Consider the following 22,995-nt stretch of genomic DNA (forward strand, 5'->3'; position numbering starts at 1 on the left):
CTCCTGGTATCAGAAATCACAAAATAATCACATTTAAAAAAAAAAACAGCCTAGCCCCTTGCCTGCAGGACAATGCATGGTTTTTTATTAAAAGAGGAATTTAAATTCCTTCTGTGCACAGACTGTTTTAACTATAAAGACTTAGAAAATTAATTTTTGCCTATAATGTCTTATAGATAATACTATAAAAATAGTTCCTCTTTAAGAAGCATATCTCATGCAAATATCAAAAAGCCTTTTATCTGTGTTCAAGATATCTTGTTCTATTTCTGTCCCTTGTTCCCTTCTCTTAGCAGAAGATCAGACTTCGAGAGCCCTGAATCTCAGAACTTGCTGCTGGAAGGTAGAGCCCAGGGGCTGGCCAGAGGTTGAGCTGCTGGACAGACATGTGACAAGCAGAGAGACTGAGGGTCCCAGCTGAACTTCCTACTCTGTGCTGAGCACTGCGCCAGGTGCTGAGGCAGAGGAGTGGTGGATTCAAAGGGCAAGAGAGACGGGGTTCCAGCCAGAAAGATCACGAAAGCATAGTGCTGGAGTAACAGACTAGGCCCGCAGTGCAGCATGAGAAGAGAGGGAAGGAGGTAACATGTTTTAAGCAGTATTGCCCCAAACTTCCCTCCCTCATCAACCACCTTCAGGATTCTTGCACATCCTAGTACCACCCATATTTTTTTTTCTAACATTTTTCTTTAAATGATTCACTTTTTTATTTTAATTTAGATTCATCCTCAGCAATAATACTGGTTGAAGTCACTGTTTAATGTGCTTCTATATATATTTTCAAATATATATAAATTAAGTACATGACGATTAAAATTTTTTAAATGTTTCACCTGGGCATCCCTAAAAATTACCTCAGGTATACCATCAGTCATTGCCGCAGCACATGGTGGGAAACCCTGCTGTTGTGGACTAAATGTGTTCCCCCTCCCCAGAGCCACATGTTGAAATTCTAATGCCCCATGTGATGGTGTAGGAGGTGGAGCCTTTGGGAGATAATTGGGTCATGAGTGTGGAGCTCTCATGGATGAGATTAGTGCCCTTGGAAGAAGAGACAGGAGAGCTTGCTCTGGCTTTCTGCTCTCTGCCAGATGAGGACCAGCTGTCTGTCTATGAAGCAGGTAGCAGGCTCCCACCAGACACCGAATCTACCAGCCCCTTGATCTTGAACTTCTCAGCCTCCAGAACTGTGAGAAATAAATTTTTGCTATTTAAACTGCCCAATCTGTGGTATTTTTCTTCTAATAGCCTGCCCTGATGAAGACGCCTGCCTTAAGATAGAGAAGAAACTGGAAAGGGGAAGGGATGAGAAAAAGATGGCTAGTACTTGGCATTTGTAGAAAAAGAATCTCCAAGTTGTGTCTGGTGGCGATGGGGACTTCCCATCCGTGTGTGCGTGCGCACACACGCACACACACACTGCAAATGAAGCGGCCTCCTTCCCCGTCTCATGGCCTTCTCTCCCCAGAGCAGACCCCAGGAGACCTGACACCCAGACCCTGTAAACTTATACTGCTTGACAGATTGCTGGGCCTGGATAGATCTGCCCAAATCCATTGTGATCCACTAGATCACCCACCCAAGCACAGATCCTATCATTGTAGTCCACAGGATAAGCTTTCTTTCATCGGGAAGAAAATCAGTGCTCATTTTTACATTCAGCTGCTATCAACATAGTAAATTTCTTGCCCACAAAGGATATGATACCTATCCATGCCCCAAGTGTTGGACATTTTGATCTGTTAACTTCTGATTTCTGATTAGCTAGTTTCTGAAGTCAACTATGGGATCGTGAAAAGAGCCAGGTTATGGAGTCAGCCCAGACCCTGACCAGATGCGTGATCTTGGGTAAGTTACTCAAATCCGATGACCCTCAACTTCCATATCTGTAAAATGGGGATGATGATGCATACATCTAATAATTTCCTTTTTTGGTGGGGGAAGAACAAAATACCTAGTGTACGTAGTAACGAAATGCCTGCCATAGAGTTTGAAATCACACAGTAAATACACTTTTAATATGAACTTTGCAGCCATTAGAAATGACAAAATCATAGTAATGGAGACTATACAAGCAATAGCAAAAAATTCTTAAGATAATTTTAAAATATTTCAAATATTCCAATATTTCAATTTGCTGTATTACAGTGTCTGTGTGTGTGTTCCCTCTAATTTCACATAAGAAAATTTATGCATATGTATGTACAAAGACAAAAACATGGAAAAATAATTTTCATGCATTAGGGCTGAGATACAGTTTGAAATTAAGAACATTAGCTCTTAAACTGGGCTTTAATCCCAGCTAGGCCACTTCCTAAATATATTGTCTTAGCTAAATTACATAGTGTCTCTAAGCCTTAGTTTCCGTTTCAGAAAAATAGGGATATTAATAATAGTATCAACTTCAGAGGTTGGTTTAGCTGGTATCCGTAAATTCTGGTCTTTAGTAAATTCACAGTAATAGTACTGTAATTAGGTGGTAGGATTATGGTGATATTTGTACCTTTCAAGAAAGGATCACTGTTCAATAATAGAAACTTCCAGTGGCCAAGTTACAACTGCATTCACTGAGTTGCTATTGTTCAACCCCAGAGTTGTACTGTGGGAAAGAGAGCGAAGAGCAAAGGCACCACTACCACCACTAGGCTGCCGGGTCAAGGCTAACCCGCACCTGGGCCGCTTGTGACCAGCCAGAGGGAAAAAGCTGCTCCTCCCACCTGGCCCAGTCAAATAGGACCTAATAACCCAGTGCTTTTTTCTCACACAGAACAAATACATCTGGAATATCCCTGAGCTGTGTCTCTACCACTGCCACTTCCAATTTTACTTCAAGCTACATTGGAAAATTTTAAATCCTCTTCAATTTGGGCTGCTTTTATTTGTATTCAGACTAAGATAGAGTGTGTATGCCAGGGGACAACTTGACCATTAAAAGAAATTCTATTTGACTGCATATATTTTTATCAATTTGGGAAAGCTATCAAAGCAGGCATTTTCACTTAAAAGCTTACAAATGAAGCTGATATTATCTGGTTGGGGGAGGGCTAGGGAAATCACTAGAGCCAAAAAAAAATCTTTTTGTGTATCAATTTCACATTGCTGTTGTCATGTACAGGATGTATATTCAAATGCGTTTGCACATTTCTAAACTGATCATACATCAAAATTAGAGCCATATTGTTCCTTTTACAGCGAAACTGTTTATATAGGAAATATTGTACCAAACATTCCCTGCCTCCACCCTGGCTTGTGACTGATTGCAGAGTGAGATAAAAGCACTTAGGTCCACAAGCAGGAGAAAGCCTATATGCATGCAAGAAATCAAAAGAAGGTGTGATTTTAACACAAACACTGTTATCAACCAAAAAAAAAAAAATTACTAGAGTTTATGCAAATTCAAAGGAAACAAAAAGCATATACTTATACACTGACAGTTTGAAATTTAGGGCTTGGGTTTGATAACGGTAGAAGTTAGTTTGGTACAGTTCAAAACAGCCCCTGGATGCCATTTTATTTCCATGTGACCATCTGAATTAGAGTTCTTTACAAGAGACAGATACGGCCCACTAAGAGGAATCCATTTCCTAATTCACTATAGGAAATGGTAATTAAAGCTGGCCACTGGTTCTTTAGTGTATTCTCTAGAAGGGCTGTGTTGGTTTCAAGTAAGTGCAGCTGAATTTTCCCTCCTCCACACTCAGCCATTTTTTTCCATCTTCTTCTTGCTTCAAAAACTTGCTCCAAGTACAAAGTAAAGTGGGAAGTTGGCAGTTATCCTATAAATCCGGGTTATGTTGTTAGGTCAACAAAATTGTAGATTTGATGGAGCTTAAAGGAATTTTAGAGATTATCCTATTCCACAGCTTTCAAACTTTAAATATTTTGTTAATGAAATCATACGTAGAACTCCAGCATATAAATTAGGTTTTAACAGTATTTCACTAGTATAAATTTATTTAAACAGCAAGCAAGAAATAGTCCTAATTTTAACATTTATCGTTTATAAAGTCAACAAGTTAGAATGAAAAGACTGATTTGATAAATCCAAAATATTGAAATTTGGGATTATGAATGATAGGTAAGAGTCTTATACCTGCCTCAGCATCTGGTTTGCTGCTGTTGAGAACATCATTTCTCACAGAAATAAGTAGTGTAACAGTTTTTTGTGGGTTTTTTTTATGGAATCAGGAAACTTAATTTTACAATTTCAAATGTCAGAAGACACTGTATTCCAAGATCTTCACAAAAAAAGGTAACCTGGCCACATATGTAGAAGGATTGACAGACTTAAACATACAGAATTTGGGGGAATATAATTTTTTGTTATTGCAATTCTTAAAATTGAATAGAAATGTACTTTAAAATAAAACTCAAATTAAATGGTTGCAAAACCCCTGAATATGGTTTGAAAACCACTGAGCTAGTCCAACCTCCTTATTTTAAAAATAGGGAAGCCAAGACTCAGAATGGAAATGATTTGCCCAACGACATACTGTGAAGTAAATGGCAAAGCTTCCTCAGTTACCCCTTTTTTTCTTGCATCTCCCATCTCTCCTTCTCTGTAGATTATTCCTTGAGCACTAAAATAAATAAATAAATATATATATATATATATATATATATGTTTTATTATCTCTCATCTTTAAAACAAATGAACCAAACAATCAAGAAACAAAAAGCCTCAATCACCCAGTACCCCAACATCTTCATAATGTTAATACCTTTCTACTCCCATGTTTTAAATTTCTTGAAAAGTGTCAGCAGATGCTGTTGCCTCTTTAGTCAGCTCCAATCTAACCACCCCTCCTACTCGTCCACCAAGTCCCAAAGTCTATTTTCTTTTTGCTAAATTTCATTAGCCTTTCACCTACCCCAGGTTGCAAGCTTTATAACAACAGAAGTTTTTGTATTTTGTTCATTAATGCATCCTGATTCCCTAACACAATGCCTCACTCATAGCAAGTGCTTAATTAACATGTGTTGAATAAATAAGTAAGTCATGTTAGAATCCCTACCATTTATGAATAAAACAGATTATCAAGAATATCTAAGGGCAGAGTTCTATTTTCAAATAAAAATTTATAAAGAAATAAAAAAGAAATAAAAGAGAAAGGAGATGGTTGGTCAAAAGCAACCGCCCTTCAATTATACTGCAATAAAATTTTTTTAATTATTTAATTTTAAAATTTAAAAGAAAGCAATTGCCCAGTAAGCATGGCTACAAAATAACCATTCAGTAATCATACAAGTTGTAGTGTTGTAAGAAAGGAAGTTTCAGTTCGATTTTGTCACTCAGGTTTGCCTTCCCGGTTTTGTGTTTTATCAGCGTAGGTGACAAATGCTTTCATTTTCCCTAAGTCCTGCAATTTGGAGGCTTAAATATGCCCTTTTGATTTTGCTTGTCAACCTGCTAGTTCATTTGCAAGCTCTGCTCGTTCTTGTCAAATGCAGCCAGTAGAACCAAGGCATAGCAGCATTACTCCGTTTCCCAAACTCCCATACTTCCAAGTAATCACAGATGACATTTTTTACCCCTGAGTATTGTATTATTTTACCTTCATATAACATGGGTTGCCATCTTTCCGTCCTCCAGTAATAATTAGTTGCTCATTACCCAGCCCCAAACAGCACGTAGTTTGGCTATACTTCAATAAGAAATGACCATAACATTCTCATGGCTTATGATGATAAAGGTTTATTTCTCATTCATATTACATGTCAGCTGCAGGACAGCTGCAGCTCTGCTCTATGAGTCTTCTCTATTCAAGCACCCAGGCTCAGGGATCAGCCCCTATTTGGGACATTTCCTTCTCATGGCAGAAGGAAAACAAAACAGTGGTTCTTCAAGCTTCTACTCAGACATTGCGAATATTACCCTGGTTCTCACGTTCCACTGGCCAAAGCAATTCACATGGCAAAGGCTGCAGCCAGTGAAGTTGGAATATGTTCCTGCCATGGAGGGGGAGGTCCTGTAGAGGAAGAGGTTCTACAGAGATGGGAGCAGTAAAAAAGGTAGGAAATATTTTGGAAAAGAAAAGGTAATTCTGCTGTCCTCTACAGTTACAATGTGAATATTAGGAATGAAAGACTGGAGGCCCATGTTTCTAGTTTGGGGAGTAGAGCACATCGTGATGCCACCACTCCAGCCCAGAAGTTTAGGCAGAGGAGCCCAGTGATGAAGACAAAGATTATGGATTCCATTCTGAACATGTTGAGTTATTCATGGCTGTGAAATCTCTGAATAGGAATGCCTGTTTGGCACCTGGTTTCAAACTTGGATTTGAGAGACAATAACTGTGCTGAGATATAGTTCTAGAGTCGTCTCCGTGCGGATTGCGGATGGAGCCATGTGAGTGGATGAGCTCTCCCAGGGTGTACGAGGAAGAGATGAAGACTTAGAAAAGTACATTCTTAGAACTCTAAATTGAGTTATCAGTGGTGAAATGAGAGCCTACGAGAGATTGAGAAGAAGAAGAAAAAGCCGTATGAGAGGGCCATGTCATGGAAAGCAAGGGAAGAGTTTTCAGAAACATGTCTACAACATCAAAATGCTAATAACTAATGCTAATATCTAATGCTTACTAGATACCAACCATTGTTCTAAGTCCTCCACACATACCCTCTCAATTTACACTCACAACAGTCCTAGCAAGTGGGTTCTGTTTTGTAGTTGAAGAAATTGAGATAGGGAGAAGCTAGGTCACCTGCCCACAGCCACACGTAAGTAAAGGTGGAATGATGTGGAACCAAATTGTACAGCCCCAGAAATCACTCTCTACTTCAGAGGTTACGGAGGGAAGAAAAGAAAAGGTGGGAGCCTGATTATCAAGGCTGAAGAGTGCATGGGAGGTGAAGAAATGGAGTAATGTGGGAGTCCAGGGGAGAAAACAATGACTTCTAGCTTAGCTGACCAGGAAAATCTTCATCATTTTGGTAGTAAAGGTGAACATAATTTGGACGTTCCCTTCTCCATGCACTCACCCTTCCTGTCAAAGCTATAGTTTGGAATCAAGATCTTCTGAGAACTCCATCTAAAGGACAGACCTATGGGAATTTTTTCAACCTGAGGAGGTTGTCACTTCCCCGTAATGACCATCCTGCCTTTGGATCCTGTGGCTGAGATTGCTGGCTGGTCGCCAGCGTTTCCTCTTCTCCTCGTAAACACAGCTACGTTTCCCAGGCTCCTTTGCATCAGATAAGCCACATGGCTGCATTCTAACAATGACCTGTGGAAAGTAATGATGTGCCGCAGGCCTGGCCCATAAAGAACTCTGCTATTCAACCCCATTCTCTTCTCCCTTTTGCTTGCCCAGCATGACCTGCGCTGAGAAACCACATGTCGAGGATGGCAGCCCCTGCATTCACCTGGACACCTGAGTGATGGCACAGAGCATCCACCCACCCTAACTAATGAGGAACATCTGCGCAGGACTGTCCCGCGAATGAGGACATTTGATGATGTTAAACCTCTAACATTTTAGAATTTGTTACGGCAGCTGTTACAAACATAACCAACAAAGATCTCTTTCTCTGTTACAGCCACCTCACATTTCCATTTCTTGAATACCTTTGCATCTTCCTAGGAACTTTTTGTACATCTCTGATCTTTTGAACATCATAAATTGTATGATCTCTGGAGAAGAGATAAGAAGATAAAATCCAAGTCTCTTTAGAGGAAGAGATCGTGTTTCCACATAGAATTTTACTCTAAACTCCTTTGGGCCCCTTTTCCTTTATAGACAAAGAAGAGCATGGAATAGACAGGAGGCCTAAGCCTCTTTGTAGCATAACAAGTCTGCTTCTGTGATGCAGTGACAAAGGTGTCAATGAGAGCATGCATTGATGTAATGGAAAGGTCACCAGATTCAGAGTCAGATAACCTTATTGCATCTGCATGACTTCAGGCACATCACCTAATATCTCAATTTCCTCATTTGTAAAATATGAATAAAGATACCTACTTTTCAGCCAATGATGTTTGTTTATTCATTTAACTGACACTGCTGAAGCACCAAATTGGTTGCAATGCCAACATGAAATGAGCCTGTATATCTGGAGGTGCTTTGTAAGCCATAAAGCACTCACCAATGGCTGACGATGCTGTCTCTATATCTCTCTAGCTAGCTGCGTTCCTGTTAATGTGTGTCTGTGTTTGAAACCAGTAAGAGAGCTGTGAATGTGCACTATCATTATAACCAAAGGATTCCAGTCGATCTTGGAGACTGCAAAAAAGGATTTTATAAAATTGCCCCCATATCCCACTGGCTACTTTGCAGTTTCCTCACCTAGAAACACTGGTTTCGTTCCCCTCCCCATCCTTGTGTGCTAGCATCACCAACACTAGGGCTCTTCCTCTTTTTACAGACTCTCCTATTTCCCCAGTACGTCGAATAGGCAAGAAACAGAACTACAGCCAGTGGTGAGCAGGGAGCAGAGCCCATCCGTCTGCTGCGCCATGCCAGATCACCTTCACGGTCAGCGTTTCAACCACCAAGGCAGCTCCATCAGTATTAGGGAGGCAGATCTCATCTCCGTAATTCTCAGTAGATTTCAAGGGCATGTAGAAATCTAGAATCAAAGAGCTCTACTCTCTCATTACCACCTGCCAGGGCTACCATGGTCATTGTCAAAGGAAGCTGTTTCCCACCACAGATTTGGGATCATTGAATGTCAGGACAGGAAGGAGGGCGAGGCTGGTAGGCTGTTCTCTGGTTCTTTTTTTTTTTTCTCTCACAGAAAACATTTCAGTTTCTGAAAGAATTCTGCAACTAAATACCTACATAAAGGTTCGTAAACCACTGAAGCACACGTCATGAGGCAAGTGATTTACTCTCAATTTCCTCAACTGTAAAATATGGGAAATAATTTGTCTTTCTTTCTGCCACAAGCGATTGTTGTGAGCATAAATGAAATCATTTCCACAGATGCAGGAGGTATTACTATTACTTTCTTTATCACTGTATTCCTGAAGACCAGCACCAAGACCTGAGCCTCAAAATCATGTCATCAACAGGGTATCTTCTAGGTCAACTGTACTGGATATAAGACTAGATTATTTCAGGTTTAAACTATGCAGGATCTCTCTGAAATTAAGACTTTGGATGGTAGTAAAGTCTCAGAAATCCAGATACTGCAAATTCAGAATATTATCACCCCTTGGAGGGAACTAAAACGTACCTTTGCACCAATGATGAAATAAGGACTTAATGTGTAAACAAGGCTTCAAGGGGAGTGTAGACCCTACTCTCGAGTTAGTCATTAAAGCATTTTGCTCAGAACTTTTAAAATTATTTCAAAGCAACCTCTTCCTATAAATAAGTAATATAGCAATTCTGAAATATTCTTCCCTCTTTGTTATGGCAAGTGCCGTAAGGGCCTACTCACAAAGCTTTTGTTAACTGAGTTTCCTTAATTAAAAATGTATTGGTGAAAATATTCTCTAACTTAGAATTTATACCAAGAATGAAAATTACCTTTTATTGAGTCCTCCTTGATGTGAGGCCACTGTTTTAAGTGTTTTCACACACATCATCAACATGACAACTCCATGATGTATTGTAGAGGAGATTATTTTTACCAAGAGGAAAGCCAGGCTCAGAGAGTTTAATTAACTTGTCCAGTGTCCTGAAGCTAGAAGGTGCTAGAGCAGGGATACAAGCCAAGGATTACCTGATTCTAAAGCCCTTTCTCCTGACCATTTTTCTCTTTTGTCTCTTAATTAAGATTGACTTTAATCCAGTTAGGACAATTTAGTAGGGACTTTGCTACAATGAAATTTGGTAAGAGGGTCAGTCTTCACACCATCAGCTGGCACGGTTCCTAGAAGACACAGTGGCCACCCTTCAGCCTGGCTGGGTGTCATCATCTGTGGATGCCAGGGGAGGTTTGATGCTTATGACGACTTCCAAGTTCCCATTATTGTCAGGGAACTGATACGTTTAAGAAACGACCTGTGCAAGGTCACAGTATCACCCGGCACATGGGAAGTGAGCATGGAAGTTTAACTCAGGGACTATTAGGCTCATGGACCATCTTCCCCTTGACCGTCTTCTGACATCGCTCCATGCAGCAGCCCTGGCATATAGAGGGAGGGTAAAGGACAAAAAGCATTAGTCTTTCTTGATCCCTCCCAAGAAAGAAAAGAGAACCAGCTGGAAAGGGCAGTGCAGTTGTTTTGCGGTAATACAGGCTTTCGAGGGAGCTGGCCCCAATGTCAGGAATGTGCAACTCTATCTGCTGCTGATTTTCTCCCCAAAGAGAGACCCTCTGGAACGTAAACGTCAACCAAGAATTGGATTTTTCTTACAATGTCAACAATTACTTTGTTATTAAAGAAAAATCTGGGAGGGAGACAGCAGATGGGCACATCTGACAGGGGGCAGGGAGGAGAGAGCAGTGTTCCAGGTAGTGGAGAAATTGTTCAAGGACAATTTGTGTATGAAAATATAACCCCTATAAATCTGCCAGAGCCAACAGGGCTGAAGACGAATCACTTACGGAAATGTGTCATCTCTCCCCAGCAAAGCTGACCAAAGGCTTAATTTAGGTACACGCCCTGCTTGTGCTGGGTTTCAGATATTTTTTTAAGTGAGGCATGGGCAACAAAGAAGTAAATTGATATCAGTTCCCCTGCCTTGTCCCGTTAATAGCATCTTTTGCCTCCTGGTATTTTTAGAGCTTTGGTTCAACGTATAAAAGCCTATGCCATAATCCAGACCAGCGACCATATCATTACCATGGCAATAGAATATTGGCCTAGGAGCTGGAGAGCCAACTTCTTGTCTCAGTGCCACCATCAACTTTCTTGTTCTTGTCGGCATGAAGGATGGAAGAGCTGATCCATTATTCAGCCAGTTGAGAACTGCCTAAGCAGCTCATTTAACCCGTTAAGACATAAGTCACATTAGGGCAGGGAATTTTTTTCCTATTCATGCTGTGTCCCCAGCGCCTGAACCATGACTAGTTCACAGTAAAGGGTGGCATTAATAAATGAAGCATCAGTTCGTTTATCCATCTCAAAGACTGATGCAAAATATGCATGGGTTTTCCTTCCACGGAACTGCAAATGATATTATCTCACTCAGTGTTTTCTCTGAGACCTGGGGGAAGCATATTCCCGTACTACTTTAACTGCTGGTCCATGATTTTGGAGTAGGAACTCACCTCTGGGAACATCCTGCACCAACAAATACTTCCACTTAATTTTCAAACCCTCCCTACCAACTCTTTATTGCAGTGGCTCACTTTTTTTTCTTTTTTTGTTTTTTTTTTTTTTGACATGGACCATTTTTAAAGTCTTTATTGAATTTGTTACAATATTGCTTCTGTTTTATGTTTTGGTTTTCTGGCCGTGAGGCATGTGGGATCTTAGCTCCCAGACAAGGGATCAAACCCACACCCCCTGCATTGGAAGGTGAAGTCTTAACCACTGGACCGCCAGGCAAGTCCCTGCAGTGGCTCACTTTCTTAACTTCATGTGTTCACCAGCTTGGATAATATAGGTTACAGACAATTACACAAAGAGCTGTGCTCAGAATTATTGCTCTCTAGATTATCCAATTCCAGTTTCATTTCCTCATACTTCTTAAAAATGAATGATCTGTCTGCTTGTCACAGGAGGTTTTAGAAGAGAGTCTTCTGATGTGACCTTGGTTGAGTCACTTCTCCTTTCTGGGCCTCCATTTCCTCATCTCGGAGACAAGGCAGTTGGGCCAGATCAGAGGCACCAATATGGCAACACTCAAGAGTGGATGGAAACCATAGACACGTCTTATGTGACCAAAATAGAGGGTTTTGGTTTTTTGTTTCTGTGTGTGGTAGGAGGTGGGAGAGGAGGTAGGGGAGTTCAGTTGCTTAGTTGCCAAAAGATAAAGACATTTTCACATAAGCATCCAGAAATCCAAATTTCTGTCTTCTCTTTAGAAGTCAGCTCTGGCAACACTGGGTTCAAAGCCACAGAAGAGCAGTGGGGGACTGTGCCCATTCCAGATAGTTTGATCTCTCTGGTTCTCCCCGTGCCCCCAGACCCACTTCATTCCTTAGTGCTGACCCCTGAACTAGGTGAGCTCTGAAATTCCTCCTGTAATAAGCATTCTATTATTCTGGAATTATATAAAATACTGTCAATTGCTATTAGGTCACTACTAAGCATTTAATGAGAGTCGACATTGGGTAAAATGTTGTGTTGTTACTATCTATGATTTTATTTTTATTTTATTTATTTGGCCATGCCGGGTCTTAGTTGCAGCACTCGGGATCTTTAGTTGTGGCACGCGGGATTTAGTTCCCTGACCAGGGATTGAACCTGGGCCCCCTGCCTTCGGAGCTTGGGGTCTTAACCACTGGACTACCAGGGAAGTCCCTATGATTTATTTTTTAAGATCATGGGGACACTTGATGCTCTGAGTCTCAGCTTCCTCATCAGTAATGAGGGGAATGGGCTGCTGATCAAGGGGCCATGAGACCCAGAGGTTCCATGCAACCCACCGGCCTCATTTGAATATAAAGCTATAGGATTAGAATGCTACCTGTGTGGCTACTTCTCAAATACGCCCAGATATTAACAATGTCTGTAAACTCTTAACACTTTTCTCACTGACATTCTTCTAGTCAATGAAGCAGACAGTGTAAGTAAGACAGTACATTTTTCCCGTGGGACTCAATAAAGCTATTTTTATTTTGAATGGAAAATAAATACAGCCCATAAATTTTGTTTATTTTTTTCTGAGTAATCCCTTCCATTTCTCAAATTCTGTGATTCTGTATTTTGTTATGCCTTTCCCCACCCAGAACAAAATACTCTAAAACAAGATATTCTATGAATATCATATTTGTAGAAAAGAATAAAATAGAAATTTCCTAAATATGCTCTCAGTGCTTTTCAATATGATTACATTCTGGTGTCACAGGAGCCCTGTGACGTAGTTATTGTCACCCTACTTCACTGTGAGAGACCAGTAAGAGCTGGAACTCAGTGTGGTCCGATTAGAAATCCCAAGCTTTTCCCACTATACCTTTTGGCCTCCTAGAAAAGTATGTTTTCCAAATTGTAGCCATTAGGTGATTTTAGGTGGAAGTAAGCACTAAAGAGTTGACTACTCCTGCATTACTGACTGTTAGTAAATACATACATTCTTCTCATTGAGGAACTGATTTTAGGTTTAGAAATTTGTAAAGCTCCCAGGTTCATCAATAATTATTTTTCATTATTGGCTTTTCATATATTTTTTAAACTTTTAAACAACGTTTTTGTTTCCATTGTACTTATTTTTATGATTACCTTCTGTTTACTGCAAGTGACACTGATTTTTCTTTTAGTCATAAAAAGTTTTGAAAACGAGTCAGTATAAATAAATTACAACCAGGTGGGAAACAGTGCAGGTGGCAAAAGTCAGAAACACAACCTGCTAATGTCTGAAGTTGGAGGAACACTGGTCTGAAGGAGGAGGGATGTGGTCAGGGCTCTTGGGAGGGGCTGGCTCTATATACAAGTCAATTAAAGTCCTTCAGGGAGCAGCAGTCTTGTTGCCTGAATAGGGAGAAGGGCCAGAAATAATGAAGTGTCAACAGGGCAGCATGTTCATCAAGGAACAGCTCTCTTTTTTGTCTTCTCAGTGTTTTTCCTCATTTCCTCCTCAGTACACCTCTGTCCTATTCCCCAGCTTCACCCCACCCAGCACCTATTATTTTTCTATTAGGAAGCTCATGCATTTTAAAATCCGGCTTAATTGGTCCCTGACGTATCTGGCATCTCTCTTGAGCCCTAAAATCACTCAACTCAAGTAGAAATGTTCTCCTCTCCTCGGTAGAGTAAATGGAAACTATCTACAAAGAATAAAATAAAGAAATAAAGATTCCTTCTCTAGAAGAGAACATCAACTAGAGTACAAAGTAGCAAACGCCAAGTGTTTAGAAAGACATCAGCTTTGTTTTATTGCTCCATTGTTTGTAATAAATTCTTAATAGCTTGAAAATCTAATTTTTTTTCCACTACCAATTTAATCCTTGGCCACTTGGCAAAGTGACTTTTTTTTCTTTTCTGCCTCTTGTTACCCCAGTGCAGAAGCTGGGTATTTGGATATGTGAGTCCTGAATTATGAACACTTACAAGAAAAATACCAGCTCTGTGCTGGGAATAGCACCAAGAGCTATCAAGACCTAGACTGTTGCAAATTACTGGGAGCAGACTCTCTCTCCACCCTACCGTGGAACAGAGACTCAGAACGTGCAGAGAATAGAGACAGAAAGTCTGCAGGGGTAGTTGATGTGTAGTGAAATCTTTCATAACTCAGAAGACACAATTGCATCTAACTTTTATACTAACCACATATTACTCATTATAAAATTATTGCAGGATTAGAAATACATGCCAAATATGCCGTAACTTCCTCCACCCAGACTATGGCAGGCATTACTAATCAATCATGCAACTCTTTCCTGTTAGAATGGGGCTGGAGAAGGCGGGCCAGAAAGGACAAGCATCTCCCCTATTCCTGATGTTTCTTTCTTGTAGAGGGAGCACCTTTAGTGTAACACTTCTGGCTTCACACTATTTCCTCACTTTTTCAACCTCAGGGAAGGAGAGAGACATAATCTGATACGCGAGCTTTGAAAGCAACAGTAGCCATGGGTTGCTAAGCATACCCACCCAGAGAGTGTGTACTCCTGACTTTCCTCTGTCAGCTAATGAATGTATCAGTGAAAGCCTTGGCCTTGGGCGAGATTTGCAGTGACCCAGTGCTGCCTAAGACAGGTGTTGTTTCTTTTTTTTTTTTTTTTTAAATAAATTATTTATTTATTTTTGGCTGCGTTAGGTTTTCGTTGCTGCACGTGGGCTTTCTCTAGCTGCGGCGGGCGGGGGCTACTCTTCGTTGCGGTGCGCGGGCTTCTCATTGCGGTGGCTTCTCTTGTTGAGGAGCACGGTTTCTAGGCGCGCGGGCTTCAAGCAGTTGTGGCACATGTGCTCAGTAATTGTGGCTCGCGGGCTCTAGAGTGCAGGCTCAGTAGTTGTGGTGCACGGGCTCAGTTGCTCCGTGGCATGTGAGATCTTCCCAGACTAGGGCTCGAACCCGTGTCCCCTGCATTGACAGCTGGATTCTTAATCACTCTGCCACCGGGGAAGTCCAAGACAGGTGTTATTTCTTTAATGCCAGAGGTAAGGATGGGGAAACCCACTTGCACAGCAGATACAACTCACATTCTCCAATTTCAACTTAAAAAAATTTTTTTATTTTATGTTGAAGTATAGTTGATTTAAAATGTTGTGTTAGTCTCAGGTATACAGCAAAGTGATTTAGTTATATATATACATATATCTATTCTTTTTCAGATTCTTTTCCTGTATTAGTTATTACAGAGTATTGAGTTGAGTTCCCTGTGCTATACAGTAGGTCCTTGTTGATTATTATTATATATATAGTTGTGTGTACATGTTCTCCAATTTCAACTTTAACAATAACAAAGGTAATGTTTGACTCTCTCTGTCTTACTCTTTTGCCCAGTTAAAATTGAGACCTGGGGCTTAAGAGAAAGGTGATATTTACTGAGTCCCTCAAAACCCCTCAAAAGAGCAATTGATTAGGGTTTTCACAGGAAATTAATGTTCAGTCTAATACACGCCAGGAGCCACAAGGTGCTACAGTTTAAGCTGAAGAGAGACGTGAGGTCAGTGTTGTTTAGAGCCATCTGCTGACCCTTAGACAAGACCCTACACAGAAGTGACAATTTTCATCACCAAGTTCTAGAGATTTTGCAATACAGAGAACCAATTTTGTCATTGCTGCAGGCATAATCTGGCCCAAGCAACTAACCCAACTGATCAAACTCACAGACAACTCTCTTATGCTTCTGTTGGAAATGTAAATTGGTACCATCTTTTATGGGCCAGTTTAGTAGCATATAGCCATATTCTAAATGTATTTACACTTTGTCATGGCATTCCACTTCTGTGTATCTATCTCACAGAAAATGCACAAAAATATATGTTCAAGTTCACTGCAACACGTCATGGAAAATTGTAAACTACCTAAATATCCAGAAATAAAGAAAAGGTTCAGCAGTTGTGGGATATTATGCAGCATTTTGTTCTTTCCTGTGGTGTATCTCTACTGTGTGTCAGTGAGTGGCACGGGGATAGGTGAGAAAGGAATGTCCCCTTAGTCCATATTTCTTCTATTTGAAATTTTAAGTGAATTTAAATTTACTTAATTTTATAATTAATCATTAATAAGAAAAATTGAACTCTGATGTAATAGTTTTTAATTCACGGTCTTTTTTTCCTGGGCATAGGATGCCTGTCATTTAGATTGTTCCCCATGATCAGAGGGCCTGGAAGCTGAGTGAGAAGGAAGGCTGGTGGATGAGCGTGGAATTGGGGCCAAGGTAGCAGCCATCTAGAGGAAAGAGTTCTCCCAGACCCAGGCGTGCCTGAGTAATAACCCTTTCCCTCATAATAGAATCCAGCTTTCCAAGGACTGATGTTCCTGTAAGTGCCAAAATCGAAGTCTCCTCCTTTACAATGCTGGCCGAAGATCACCTGAGTCGTCTTCTTTGGGTTCTTATTTCAGAAACTTCAAGCAGATCATAAACACCTTCTTTCTTCTGTCAGATCCTGATACAAGGGGTTGAGTTTCAGCTTTGACCAGGTGCCTGCCCTTGAGAAGATGAGAGCTGCCTACCTTCCTCTTGAAGAGTCACGTCCGCGTTCTAAAGGCTGCGGGTAAAAATTCTATCTGATTTTGTCTCACTCAAATTTATATAACCCATTTTTCTTCCTGAAAAAAACCTGTTTCGTGGATCAAAGTTTATTCAGTACTTTAGGAAAACTTGCCAAAGTTCTATTTTTCAGCATGTTACTATTCTCCCTTGATTGGACACGAGGTATCCCTCTCTCCCTATGACCTCTTCAGCCACTCAGGCTTTTTCTTGGTGCATGTCATTTCCAGATAGTTGGTCTCGTTGGGCATATGTGAATTCTAGGTATTGACCACCCACCCTTATAATCACAGTCTCCTCTGTGACATACGATTTGGTTTGTAGTTTACAACAGTGCCTTGGATAAAGGCTTTCTCACATCTGTGATTTTATTTTGTTCTCACAATAGTTTATCAGGTATGAGTGTCTGTGTCATCTGTCCTACTGGGAAGTGAAGTAACTGAGAATATGTGTAAGTGATGATGGAACCAAGCCTCTAACTGGTATCTCCTACCTTTCAGTCTTCAGCTAGAAGCCCATTAAACCCTTGCACAAGGGTTCTCAATACACTGGACTTTTTAAATCATTTGAAGCCTGGTGCACTGAAGACTTAGGCTGGTAGGTGACGTCTAACTTTAAACCACTAGGTTTCTCTCTATTAAATAGGCTGACACCACTCTAGTCATGGCTGTTCATTTACCATTGTTGTTATCTAGCAGCATTCCTGTCCCTCTGGGGAAGAGCAATGCAACTACAAAACTTATTCAAAAAGTCATGGAGGGACTCCCCTGGTGGCGCAGTGGTTAAGAATCCGCCTGCCAATGCAGGGGACACGGGTTCGAGCCCTGGTCCGGGAAGATCCCACATGCCACGGATCAGCTAAGCCCGTGCGCCACAACTACTGAGCCTGTGCTCTAGAGCCCGCGAGCCACAACTACTGAGCCCGTGTGCCACAACTACTGAAGCCCACGCGCCTAGAGCTCGTGCTCTGCAACATGAGAAGCCTGCGCACCGCAACGAAGAGTAGCCCCCACTCTCTGTAACTAGAGGAAGCCCGCGTGCAGCAACAAAGACCTAACGCAGCCAAAAATAAATGAATATATTAATTTTTTTAAAAAAGTCATGGAGTTCCAGGAATATTGAGATAATTCTCAGTTCCAGGAATATTGAGATAATTCTCTAGCACCAGAGAATTCTTTATAGAAGAGAGACCCTTGAGCTGGGTTTCAATGAATGCTGAGGAAGGGAAGGTTGAGTAGAGGCATTCGAGGAACATGAATGTCATAGACAAAAACATGACAGTAATGAAGTTTTTTCTGTCCTTTCAAGATCCTGTCTCCCACTATTTAGATAGAATATTAAAGATTATCAAAGGCAGTAGTGAAAGCAATTCCTCTTTGTCTGAAGGCACCCCTGAGCTTCAAGAGACAGCCAGATGTTAGGGCACTAGGCACATTTTCTTTGCAAACTGGTTTGCAAAGAAATTGCATTACTTGTTCTTGGGACTAAGTTGCTTATCGGTGGCCCATTCTTTGATTCACACAACTGATGTCTTTTCATTCTTATGCTAAGTGATATGCAAACACAACCTGAAGAAAATCCTCAGACACCTATCTCCAACTGTACTACCACCCCTAGGGCCCTACAGTTTAAGTTCTAGAGTTGGTAGAGCAGTTGGGACTTCTGCGTCTCTTATTTCCCAACTACAAAATAATGTGGAAGAGCAAGATACCAAAGGAGGAGACCCTTGAGGGTGTAGATGAACAGATCAATGTTTATTGAGTGAGGTATTGGGAAGCGAGGGATTGGGTGCAAAGCCAAGCAAAATCCCCAAGTTATCAAAATGAGTTCAATTAATTTACTCCTAGGCTGCTTCTCAGATCACATACCCTTTGCATGGCACCCAATTAAAAAAAAACAAAACAAAAAACCATCTACCAGTAAAGCACTTCCTATCTGGCAGAAAAGTCAACTACTCCATCAAAAATCACACAATATAGTTATTTACCCATTTCGGGTCCCCTCAGGGCTCAATCTCCCATAGTAGATGGTTTTCTTTTTAACCAGATAAATTTATCTTCTTTGATTAACTAGCAAATGTTCCTTTCCCAGGAGATGGTGCCTTAACACCCGAGGGTCAATTTTATTCCTTTATTTCTAAATCCTACAAATTATTCACGTCCCCTTAGACGCTTCCTCCTCAGTAAATTTGGGCAAGTTATTTAATCTCTTCATGCTTCAACTGCTAAAAAGGACTACTGAGAGTGCTTATATCATAAGAGTTGTAAGGATTAAAAGAAATAATTCAAAGTATTTAATAGCGCTCCTAGCACATAATGAGTACTCAATAAATGTTAGCTATTAATTTCACTTTGAACATTCTCTGGTTACAGTCATTGGTTGTTTTGCACATCTGCAAAACGTTTTCCAGTGGCTAAGGCAAGGAAGTTCTAGTACTTTTTCTTTCTATAATATCTTATAAGTAATACATTGTAGAAAATTTTGAAACTACCAGAAAGTACAAATAAAGAAACATAATTGCCTTAATTCTACTATCAACATCAACTTGTATGTTTTAAGTTAAAAATATTTCCTTTTAAAAACAAGAGTATTTTTAATATCTTTCCAGGTCAATAAACATGTTTCTATTACATTCTTAATATGTGCATATTTTCCTTTATTAGTGTTGCACCATAATTTATTTAACCGACCCTCTGTTTCAATTACTTATGTTGCTTCCAACTTTTTGTTATTTTGAACAATGTTCTGGGGTAAATTTTATATTCCTTTTGTGAACTTGTCCAAAATGTTATTTAGCATAAATTCATAAGAGTGAAATTTCTGGGTTTGAGGGAATGCTGTATCTAAAGGACGTATTATATATATACTGCGAATTGTCTTTCAGAAGAACTGTGCAAAATTGGCAGTCTCCCCAATGGGGCAAATTCCATGCTCTCATTTCCGACCCAATACTGGCTACTATTTAAAATATTTGCCAAGTTGATGGGTATAGACCTAATTTCATTTTTTAATTAAAAATTTTTATCAAAAGTGATAATGAAAAGTAATGATGAAAAATTTTTTATCAAAAGTAATGACGAAAACTTAATACATTCACCGAACATTTGGATTTTTTTCTTCTGTGACATCCCTGACAGTTTCAACAAAGAGATGGCAAAATGTGTTGCCAAAAGCACAGACTCTAGACTGATTACCTGAGTTTGAATCCATATTGAATCTCTTCCTAGCTGTGTGACCTTAGGCAAGTTACTTATCCTCTCTGAGTGTGCCTCAGTGTCTTCGTTTAAAATTAGTGGCTAATACTAGTGCTTACCATATAAAGTTAAGTACACGCAGGCATTTCGGACAATGAGCTACTGTTACTGTTTGCCCATTTTTCACTTGGTGTTTTGGACTTCTTTAGGTGGACATGGTGAAGAAGGCAAAGTGGAGGATACAAAGAAGCAACAAGGTAAACAGAATGCATAAAGAAACATGAAGTGGCATGCTAGCTCCTACATTTGAACCTTTCCAGTATTTTCATGTGTTTTAAAGAGTGAAGAACAAGAATGGTTTCATGCATTGTTATCCACTTTGTGAAACCCAGTTTAACCCAAATGAACAGAAGCCGTGACAACATGGAATTTTCTTGGTCTATGCATGACACTGTCCCCCAGGTCAAGCAGCTCCCAGGCTGTGCTGTCTTTCACCTATAATGACCCATGTTGAGCAGGGTGGTGAAGTACAGCTACATTTGTCCCAGAAGTCTAGGGGCCCCAGCCTCTGGATCTCAAATTTCAAATTATCTAAGAATTCCTCTCCTCTCCCTGTTACAAAGCACAAAGAGGGGTTTTTAGAACCCAGTTTTGTACTCTACTATTGTCCTCAGATTCGGGCACTATCTAGAAATGCACACAGTCCCAGAGCTTTCATGGAGGGTCAAAAGGAACCTCAGAGCTCATCTAGTTGAACCTCTTCATTCACAAGGAAGGTTCTGGATCACTATAGTCACAACAGATCCAAGAATAGGAAAGCAGAGAGCTCAGGGTGCTTCCTAACTTTTGGAGTTTAGGAGCCTTCCATGTAATTTGTTTTAAAATGTTTAAACCAACCCCAGTGTTGGTGGGATTAGCTAAAGATGGAGGAGCCACAGTTACTCTCGTCCATTCTGCTCATACGTCCTGTCCCAGAACGACCTGAGGCACTTTATGAAGGTGGAATTTCATAGCATGTATTTGAGAACCATTTGTCTAAGGACGATCATCTCTCTTTCTCCCCCCACCAACATCCCAAACTTCTCTCCTCAGAGCTTTGCCTTACGTAAGTCACCCAACACCACTTCCCATCTCTGGGTCTCAGCTTCCTCCTGTGTGAAACAAGGGTGCTCTCCTAAAAGATGCCTTCCAGAACAAACATGTCATGACTCCATTTAAGGGCCTATATATTGACTCAAAGAATGTACTTTCCTGAAACAAAGTACTTTATGACAACAGAAATCACCACCTCCACAATTACTGTTATTGAAAAACAGCTCAAGAGGTCCACACAGATTTTTAGCCAGACACAGAAAACAACTCAGGGCCCCTCACTTCCATACCTTGACAAGCCAGGTACACTCAAAATGGGCACTGCTTCCAAAAATAAAAACATGGGTCCTAACTTAGGGAAGGGGGGTTTAAAAGATCAGCTTACCTGGCAAATACAACTCTACAAACATAACTTTTCAATACTTCCAAGGAAAAATTTCAAAGCTGATTTTAATACCATCTTTCCTGTGATGTCTTCCCAAATGGCTGCAATTCCTGCCCTCTCTCCATGGTCACGGTCCTTAGTGGCTGGACCCGTGATTCTCATCTCTGGTTGCACATTAGAATTCCTTGTCTGGGGGAGGGAAGGGGGCAAAAAATTCATATGATCCATGTACTTACCCTCAGAAGTTTTGATTTAATTAACCTGGGGGTGTGATCCCAGTGTCATATCTTAAAAACTCCGCAGATGAGCCTAGTGTGCGGCCAAAGCTGACTGCCAGTGTAGATGAACTGGCTCCAAAGCGGGGTACATAGTTCATCAAGATGCTGAAAAAAGTTATAGAATGTCTTCTTATATATATTTTTTATCTCATTCTTTTAAAATTCTTTATAATTTATATTTTGAGTATATTAGTATATATTAGTACATTTGTAACAGATTAGTGCGGAGGTAAATATATATTTTATCAACAAATATACACGTATCTGGTGTGCATTCTCAAACAAGGGTTTTCTGATAGAAGTACAGCCTCCAAAAGTTTGAATCTAAATAATTCATTGGGTAAGTAGCCATTTCTACTAAGTAGACATTTCTTTAATTATAGTCTTTGTGGTCTGTTGTTAGCTAATTTTATGTTGTTATTTGCCTTTCATCTGTGCATTTTGTCTTGTCTCTGAAAGTAGATTGTTAATGCCTTTAAGGCAAAGATTCTGATTCCTGCTTTTTACTAACCTTCATATTTCTTGGCATGGTGTATGACCCATGGCTGTTCAACTCTGGGCAAACCTTAGTTTCCTCATTTAAAAAATACTGATAATAATAGTACCTTCATAGCATTATTATGAGGGTTACATTTGAGATAATTCAGACATAGTTCCTAACATATATTATGTTGCTCAGTGAGTGGGAGCTATTTTATTACTTGTTTGTTGAATTGAATTCTTACATCCCATACATATGGAATGCCAGGTACCATGCTAGAAAATGAGAAAAAAATGTATAAGACATGATTTCCCCTTTGAGCAACTCGTAGTCTAACAACAGCAAAACAAAAACCCAGACGTTTAAACACTCAATCATAAGGATACAAAATAAGTGCTAAGATAGGCATATTATAAAATTCTATGAGAATATAAGTAAGGGAGCAATTAATTTTTCCTAGTGCCTTGAAGCATGAATAGGAGTTTTCCTGTGGACAAGGAAGAGGCAGATGCTTGAAAGAAGAGCATAAGCAAATGCATAGAGCACTTGTTCTCAAAGTGCAGTCTGGGGATCCACGGGAATCCCTGAGACCACTTCAGGTGGTTAAAATAACAATCATCATAATACTAAGACATGGTTTGCTTTTTTCACTTGCATACTCTCACAAAAGTATAGTGGCATTTTCCAGAAGCTACATGACTTGTGATATTCAACAGATTAAATGTAAAAGCAGCTATGAGAATCCAGCTGTCTTCTATTAAAGAGATTTATGAAAATGTAGAACAATGCCCTCTCTTTTCACTAAGTTAGAGTTACTTTTTAAATACACGTATGTCAACATGTAATGTGTTT

General features: G+C 40.1%; 1 long non-coding RNA gene across 1 annotated transcript; it reads right to left on the reverse strand.

The window, feature by feature from the left end:
- Window positions 1-380: 380 nt before the first annotated feature.
- On the reverse strand, window positions 381-21,024 carry LOC113612210 (uncharacterized). Its single transcript, XR_003429775.1, has 3 exons — window positions 21,013-21,024; window positions 19,332-19,337; window positions 381-1,207 (listed from the first exon to the last, which is right to left on the reverse strand). It is a non-coding gene; the product is annotated as an uncharacterized LOC113612210 (long non-coding RNA).
- Between the last annotated feature and the right edge of the window lie 1,971 nt (window positions 21,025-22,995).

This window comes from Aethalodelphis obliquidens, unplaced genomic scaffold (genome assembly GCF_003676395.1).
Source record: "Aethalodelphis obliquidens isolate GAN/ISIS:26980383/991018 unplaced genomic scaffold, ASM367639v1 scaffold73, whole genome shotgun sequence".
Lineage (NCBI taxonomy): Eukaryota > Metazoa > Chordata > Mammalia > Artiodactyla > Delphinidae > Aethalodelphis > Aethalodelphis obliquidens.